The sequence below is a fragment of the Sorex fumeus genome, unplaced genomic scaffold (genome assembly GCF_029834395.1).
Source record: "Sorex fumeus unplaced genomic scaffold, SorFum_2.1 ptg000054l, whole genome shotgun sequence".
In the NCBI taxonomy this organism is placed as follows: domain Eukaryota; kingdom Metazoa; phylum Chordata; class Mammalia; order Eulipotyphla; family Soricidae; genus Sorex; species Sorex fumeus.
Genome location: NW_026606111.1, coordinates 6,473,586 through 6,482,070, shown reverse-complemented (window position 1 = coordinate 6,482,070; position 8,485 = coordinate 6,473,586). Strand labels below are relative to the sequence as shown.

Here is an 8,485-nt window from a genome sequence, read left to right as displayed (position 1 = left end):
TCTAGCCTACTCTGTCTTAGTAGGCTAGATTTATACACGACTATATGAATTTTTTTATTTTTTTTAAAAAAATATTTTTTAGTGAATCATCATGAGGTACAGTTACAGACTTAACAAACTTTCGTGCTTGTCGACTATATGAACTTTTTAAGTGACTCCCTATAATTTCCTTTCCCAAAGGAAATAAAATAATTACCCTCAAGTTCCGCTCTTTTCTCCTCAGGCCTTGCATTCTGGGATGCCCCATGGCCTATTCCAGGACCATATCTGGGGCCAGGGATGGTACCAGGCAGGCCGAGTGCACCGCAAGCGCCCTAACAGCTGTAATATAGACCCTGCCCCTCCACATCCGAGTCTTTGATTTAGGGACAGAGAGAACCACAGCTTTCCCAGATCCCGCATTTCACCTGGGGACCCTGAGGCCCACCCCTCTAGGCTGCAAAGCCCAGCTTCTCCCCTCCCCCGTGCGTGAAACCTCACCCCTGAAGCCGCCCCTTGCCACGCAGCTGCGACAGGACTCTGGACTCAGAAGCAGCAGGGGCAGAGGGTAATCCCTGTGCTTGAAAGCTTGCCTTCTAGAATAGAAGCGCATGCACCTTTGTACTCACGGCTGCGGGAAGCAGTTTGACTGCGCTCCTATGGAAAAATCCCAGGCCTGCTTGCCCGGTTTGTGTGGGACAGGTCTCCTGGAAACAACCGGTTAAACACGCCCAGAAACGCTGAGTGTGGTTGGCGCCGGGACCCCTCCCGCAGTCACTTCCTGGAGGAAGGGGGAAGGCTCAGTTCCCCTCGCCAGCTGCTGCTGAGAGTAGCTTTGTCTCTAGTAAATAAGTAGGGGTGAGGTGGCCGGCCAGGAGACAGGAAAGGGCCCCCCCCTTCCCATGGCAATGGAATTCCTAGGATGTAATAAAACCAACAGCCCAAGACTGCCAAGAGCCCACCTTGTGAGATCAGGCCTGATAACACTCTCACCTGGCACCACAACAGACCCCCGAGCAGACTGGACCCCCCTCCAGCAGAGACGTTCCAGCAGGAACAAAGGCCAGGAAAGGAATTTCAAAGAGGACCATCCACCACTCCCAGTTCTACCCCCTAGGCAACCACCCTAGCAACGGACATATACCTAGGTAGAAGTCCCGTGTGTGTGTGTGTGTGTGTGTGGGGGGGGGGGGGGGTAGGTGGGAGAAACCCTATAAAAGCCACCTTGGACAAAGGAAGAGTGGGCATGTGACGCCCATATAGCCAAACACGTGTGTCGCCCACATCTCCCTCTTGAGATGGGCCTCTCTCTGCCTTTGGAGAAGCCTGTGTTCTGCTTTGAACAGGTTACTCTCTCTACTTTCGCTCTCCTTCCTTCACCTTCCTAAAAAGCTCCAAATAAAATCTATTTTTACTTCACTGCTCTGTCTACTCCGGAAATTCCTTTTAATGAGATAGGACAAAGTACCTGGAAAGCCTGGGTAAGGCCTAAGACTGACTTTTTCTGCGAAGAGTATTTCCTTTTGCTCCAGGCTGAATCTGTGGCTCCCTGAGTAATTGAGTGGTGGGGATAAACTCCCGTGTCAAGAGGACAAACCACATCAGGTATGGCTTGACAGTGGAGGGGGGGGGCAGGGGGAGGGGGAAGGCCGGGTGCTGGCCCGTACAAGCAGGGGCTTATCTGCAGGCGAGCAGGGGCTTATCCACAGACTTCGCAGTCCTAGGCTTCCCAGCCAGTCCTGGGATGGCAGAGGCAGATCTGGAGAAAGTCACCGTCTCTCTCCTCTCTGCCACACATAAACCACCTCTGCATGCAAATCCTGAGCTCACTGAAAGGGAGAAATTGAGGTAGTACTCTGATGCAGAAATCTAAGACCCATGCAAAGAAAGGTGGGCCTCTAAGCAAAGAAGTTATACGGGCTGGAGCAATAGTACAGCAGGTAGGGTGCTTTTCTTTCATGAGGCAGACCCCAGTTCACCTCCTCAAGCCCACCAGGAGTGATCCCTGAATGCAGAGCCAGGAGTAAACCTGAACACCTTGGGGAATGGTCCACAATAAAAAAGCTACAGAAAAATCTAAGAGATTCTGAAGAGACTATCAAGAATGCAAGGGATGATCGCTTCTCCCCGTTTGGCTAAGACCAAGTGTAGTATCTGTTCTTATCAGTTTAATATCTGATATGTCCTCTACCCAAGGACAGTATATTAAACGGAATTTTGGAACTAGGAGTTGGAATAGGAGCTTGCTCCACCCACTCCACGCATCAAACTGGTATTGCAATACCTCCAGGAACGATGCACCAAAAAAAAAAAAAAAAGAAAAGAAAAAAAGAATGCAAAGGATGAGGAGACCTATCATCCAAAGCAATGTGAAGCTTTCCTTGTGATCACGGTCACGGTCACAGTCCTCCCGTTGTTCATCGATTTGCTCAAGCGGGCCCAGTAACGTCTCCATCGTGAGACTTCTTGTTACTGTGTTCGGCATATCCCAGATTAACTTTAAAAAAATTTTTTTTAATTGAATCAGTATAAGATACAGTTACAAAGTTGTTCATGATTGGGTTTCAGTCATACAAAGTCCCATCACCAGCATACATTTCCCACCACCAGTGTCTCCGTTTCCCTGCTGTCCTACCTGCCTCCCCCGAACCTGCCTTCATGGTAGACACTTCCTCTCTGTCTCTCTCTTTCTGGTTTTTCTTTTATCTTTTTATCTTTTTTTTCTTTTTTTGCTTTTTGGGTCATACCAGGCGATGCACAGGGGTTACTCCTGGCTCTGCACTCAGGAATTACTCCGGGGAGCCCACAATGAAGTCTCAAGTGAACTAAGCTCCAGGGCCGTTATCTGAGATCTTACTCTTAATTTAGCAACCCAAAAGGGGACAAGACTTCTCTGGGAAGTATAGGGGAATCCACCAATGCTTTTTTTTAACCAGAGCTGTCTCTTGAGGCTCTTTGTGTTCCTAAAATGAGCAGATGCCATTGGGCTACACTAGGATGCGACAGGGACGAATGGAGACGTTACTGACGCCTGCTCGAGCAAATCGATGATTCATGGGAAGTCAAGTGATCAAGTCATTTGGTAAGAAACAGAAAAAACTTCAATTTCCCCACAAAAACCCTGCCCTAGAGCCTGCATTTTAAATTAGTCCTAGGTTAGGCTGGTCTTCTGCAGAGAACTTTTCTTTTTCCTTTTTTTTTCTCTGCACTCAGGGGGTGGGGCGGGGGCCGACACGGACAGGGGGAACCATATGGGATGTTGAGAATTGAACCCGGATTGGCCCTGTGCAAGGCAAACACCCTACCCACTGTCCTATAGCTCCTGCCCCAAACAGAGGACTTTTCTTCTGCTTTTCTATAAACTTTCCTGTGGGTTTTTAACTCTGTGCTTCTCTACTAGTGTTTTATTCCTGGAAATGTAGAAGAACCTGGGAACCGGAATCAGCCAGACACCTCTTCACCCCCAACCCCCCAGTTCTTTCCTCTGTTCTCTCTGTTGCTACATTCCCACCTGCCACCCCGCAGCCCCCAACTACCTTACCCGGTTCCCTAAAAAAAAAAAAATAGTTGCGACGGGGTCTGGGGAGACAGTTACAGTTAAAGCACAAGGCTGGCGCGTGACTGACCTAGATTCTATCCTGGGCATCCCACAGGGCCCCCTGAATAAACCCCAAGCACCTCCAGATGTAGCTCCAAAGAAAACCCCCAAATAATAGTGTGTGCTACCTATCTTCCTTGCCCAAAAGGCCCCTGGGGACACCAAGGAAAGCTGGAAGGGCCCAGGGCTTATGCTGGGCAGGCCTTCCCCTGACCAGGGCTATCTTCTTCTATAAGCCGTGGCTGCCCTCTCTGACCTAAGCACCTGGCTATTCAGTACAGTCTATTCGCGGCCCCCCATACTTCCTGCAAATCAAGCCCCTTGGGTTCTGGCTGTGAGCAGCCTCCTTGCAGAGGTGAGCACCAGCCCTGCAGCCCCGCCTGGCTCAAGACTCTGTCTTCCTGGCTCTGAGCCAGGAAGGCCTGGAATTCTGGGATTGGATCTGCAGGGGCAGGAGGCTACTCCCCTCAGCACAGGGCGGGGACAAGAACCCAGGGTGAGGAAGGAGGCTCAGGGCTGGAAAACAAGCATAACCGAGTCACAGAGTAAAGGCCTTCCACAGCACAGACACACGCAGACAGGCGCAAGGATGGAATCTGGAGCTAGACACGTCATTGAGGGCCAGGGACACAGCTGGGTAGACAAATCCCTGGAACAACTAATCAACTACCTAAAAAAACTACCCAAAAATGTTACAAAGAAACACTTTATTATCTTCTTCCCTTTTAGTGGTTGGAGGGAGCCCCGCAGAGCATGGGTGTGTGTGGAGTGGGGGAGACACAGGGTGGAGATGTTAGAACCTCTTCAAGCACACCATCTCATCTGGAAATGCTGAGTGTTTACTTTCTCGGAAATAAAGATAGGGGGCCAGAGAGATAGGACAGTGGGTAGGGTGCTTGTCTAGCAAGCAGATATCCTGGGTTGGACTCCTGGCATCTATGTTCCCCTGTACACCTAAGTACAGAGCCAGTAGTTAGCCTTGAGCCCTGAGCACTACCCAAACCAACAAAACATGGGCTGGAGCAATACTATTACAGGTAGAGTTCTTGCCTTGCATGCAGCCAACCCTGGTTTGGTCCCTGGCACCATGTATGGTATCCTGAGCTCTGTAAGGAATGATCCCTGAGCTCAGAGGCAGAAGATGAGCATTATCAGGTGTGCCCCCCCCCCCCAAAAAAAAAGAAACAAAGATCAAACAAACAAACAAATAGAACCCAGATCCTGATTTGGGGCCAGTAGAGAGCTCTAAGGGCTGGAGTTCAAGCTCTGTGTACTGGTGGTCCAGGTTTGATGCCAGAAACACATGGTCCCCAGTACCACCACGAGCAACCCCCAAGCACTAGTGGCTATGACCACAAAACAAAAACAAAGGAAACAAAAACAAACCCCACCTTCCCAATAAAAACCCTCAATCTCCTCCAAACAAACCCAAGTCTCTCCCCTAAACAAACCCAACATCCCAATAAAAACCAAACTCTGACTGGGACAAGGGTTTGGGCCACATCTGGGTTTCTCAGGGGTCACTCTTGACTCTGTGCTTGAGGGTTCCGGGGATCTAGCTGGGACCTTGCATACTCTGCACCGCCCCCGCCCCCCCCCATCCCAAACCAATGCTGATTTGATTGCCCTCTGAAAGTACTCAATCCTGTCAGGAGTCATGTCTCCCTAGCTGTCTGTGAGATGATTCAGCATGGACAGCAAAATCCCCTTCCTCCCCAATGGCCAGTCAGAACCATAGTATAGCAAGAAGGACATCAAGCTTCAGCTTGAATGAGCTGGAAAAATAATCATCTGGACACAATGTTCTTCTTTTAACATACATGTATTTATTTTAAATGTGATTGTACTTGAGATAAGATAGTTACAATATTGCCAACATTCACTTATGCTTGTTCATATTTTTGTTATACAAAGTTATTACATCCAAGGCCAGAGTCACAGTACAGCAGGTAGGAAGGACACTTGCCTTGTACCCTGCAGATCTGGGTTCGAACCCACATAGTCCCCTGAGCCAGCCAGGAGTGATCCCTGAGTGCAAAGTCAGAAGTAAGTCCTGGGCACTGGTGGGGTATGGCCCAAGAACCAAACAAAAAAATGTTGCATTACTTTCACCCCCCGTTAAATGACCTAAGACCCTTTCCCACTGTCCCCTCTTTGTCACTTCTAGCCAGCCTTTACCTCCTCCTCGACCCAATCTGAACCTGTTGTTTTTCAAAGCATAGCCACCTGGAGAGCAGTTTGGGAGGCCTTTGATCACAGAAATGAAACTCAATGAATGAGATTTACTTCATAACTCAGATTCCAAACTTTTTTTCTTTTTTGCTTTTTGGGTCACACCCAGCCGATGCTCAGGGGATACTCCTGGTTCTGCACTCAGGAATCACTCCTGGGGGTGCTTGGGGGACCATATGGGATGCGGGGAATTGAACCCGGGTCGACGACGTGCAAGGCAAATGCCCTACCCGCTGTGCTATTGCTCCAGCCCCTTGTTTTATTTTTTTAATTTAATTTTATTTCTATAAAGTTGTTCGCAATGATTTATTACATCCATTATTACAACACCAATCCCACCACCTTACACCTTCCCACCACCATTATTTCCAATTTTCCCAACCACCACCCAAGCCTGTCCCAATAGCAGGCGCTCAATTTTTTATTTGGTATTGCTTGTTATGAATAATTCACTAAAAACGATCAAAAAAGATTTCCTTAGAAAAAAGGTGTGTGAAGATTGTTGTATCTCACCCTGGAGCAATGAAGCCTTTGTAGAAGAGATTGCTAACATGTTGTTACAGGTTGAGCCTTTTGTGTTAATATTTTCTTAATCAAGATTAGTTGCCTTCAACTTTACATCCCATCCAATGTGGAGTGCTACTCCTGGTATATCAGTTGTTGGATGACATTGGTTTGTCTTTGCTCCTTCTGCAGGGAGCTTGGGTTTATTGAGTTACTCCCACTACAGTGCTCCCAAGGCACACTCAATTACCTCAGGCACTAATTAACCTATATTGCTTTTCTCTTTCTTTTATGTCCTTTGCATGGGTTAACAATGTCCTTTTTGTATAGACACAGGACAGTTGACTCTATGCTTTGTAACATGGGAGTTAATTGAGTCTGAATAATATTTACTCCTGGGCATCCATTATATTTACTTGACTTAAGCCTCCATTGCCCTTACTTCCTGACACTCCCCAAAGGAGGGTTCTGATGAGGGACTTGGATGAACCCAGGTTAAGCTGAAGGCTACCCTGGCATTGAAAAGGCACAAGCTAAATTCCATAAGAAATATAATAAAATTAAGAGCATGGTTGTGGAACAAATGCTGTCATGACCCAAAAAGAAGTAACTTATGGACACTGCTAGGGTTAGAAAAAACTGATCTGGCCTGAGGACCATAGTTTGGTATACATAGCAAGATGTTCCCAGGAAGAACCACCTTTTAAGCTTAATATATCTCTTACTCTGTTTATACAAAATGACTAGAAATGTTGGTATCACTGCACTGTAGTACTGTCCTCCCGTTGTTCACTGAGTTGCTCGAGTGGGCCCTGAAACGTCTCTATTGTGAGACTTGTTACTGTGTTTGGCATATATTGGTAAGAAACAAATTTAATATGTTGGGTTTTTTTTTCGTGCTTTTTGGGTCACACCCAGTAATGCTCAGGGATTACTCCTGGCTCTGCACTCAGGAATTATTCCTGGAGGTGCTTGGGGGACCATATGAGATGTCAGGGATTGAATCCGGGTCAGCTACGTGCAAGGCAAACGGCTATCACTCCAGCCCTGAAATAAATTTAATATGTTTGTTTAAATGGATTACCAAGGAAAGAGGAAAGCAATATGTCCTTAGAATCTGCCACTGACCGGATCTCCTAGTGATCTAGAGTACTGAACCCCCAAATGAGATTTTGTCCCTCAGTTAATCTCCTAGACAAACTTCCCCTTAAGGAGAAGCTTTATTCCTGCTTGTTGTTATGATAATGTTCAATGCCACCTATGTGTACCCCCACCCTTTATGATTTCTATACAAGTATGCTGTAAGAGAGAAATAGGGAGAAATAAATGTTGCCTGATTACCAACAAGCCTTTGGTCCCATTCCTTCGTTCCTGCATTCCTCTGCTCGTCTTTCATCATGGGCCAGCCTGGGAAAGTGGTTCTCAGCCACTGAACACATGCGTCCCACACCCACAATTTAAACTCACATCAGTGGTGTAGAGTATGAGAAGTCTCACAGTGGTTAAAGTTACTGCACACTCCAGAGATTCTAAACTTTTGGAGGCTTATCATCCCCTCCTGAAAATGATCAGTCATTGAAAAAATTCAAATAAAACAATTAGCTCAAAAGTGAGTTCTTACTATGGAGAGGATCAAGCATCTTTGAAAATATACTGTGTGTTATTGAATCATATACATATTCCATGCATATCCCATGCATTTTATGTCTTATGAAACTGAACTCTGTGGCCAGAGCCATAGTACTATGGGGAGGGTGTTTACCTTCTTTGCAACTACTCTGGGTTCGATTTTCGGCATCCTGAGCACAAGAAGTCATTTCTAAGCACAGAGCCAGGACTGACCCCTGAGCATTCCCGGGTGTGGCCCCCAAACAAATAAGCTAATTAATTAATTAATTTTAAAAAACAACCCTGTACTTAAAAAAAAAAACCCTGAAAAATAAACTGAGCTCATGCTTAGTAAATGTTGTAACAACATATTTAACATTTAAGTTAGGGCCAAGTTCAAAGCAGTTCTCAGTGTTGATCTTTTGAAATTCATCTCAGTGTTGATCTTTTGAAATTCATGATCCAGATAACCATGACACAGCTCTTATTAAAAGGAAAGTCCCGAGAAGAAAATTAGGTCACTCTTAGTGTGCTTCTAGTACTAGTTAATATAAAGCAGAAGTG

The 8,485-nt window shown here is 46.5% G+C and overlaps 1 non-coding gene across 1 annotated transcript; it reads left to right on the top strand.

Annotated features, from left to right (window-relative positions):
• Positions 1-2,095: 2,095 nt before the first annotated feature.
• Positions 2,096-2,285, top strand: LOC130033834 (U2 spliceosomal RNA). The gene has a single exon (XR_008793986.1). It is a non-coding gene; the product is annotated as a U2 spliceosomal RNA (small nuclear RNA).
• Positions 2,286-8,485: the final 6,200 nt, after the last annotated feature.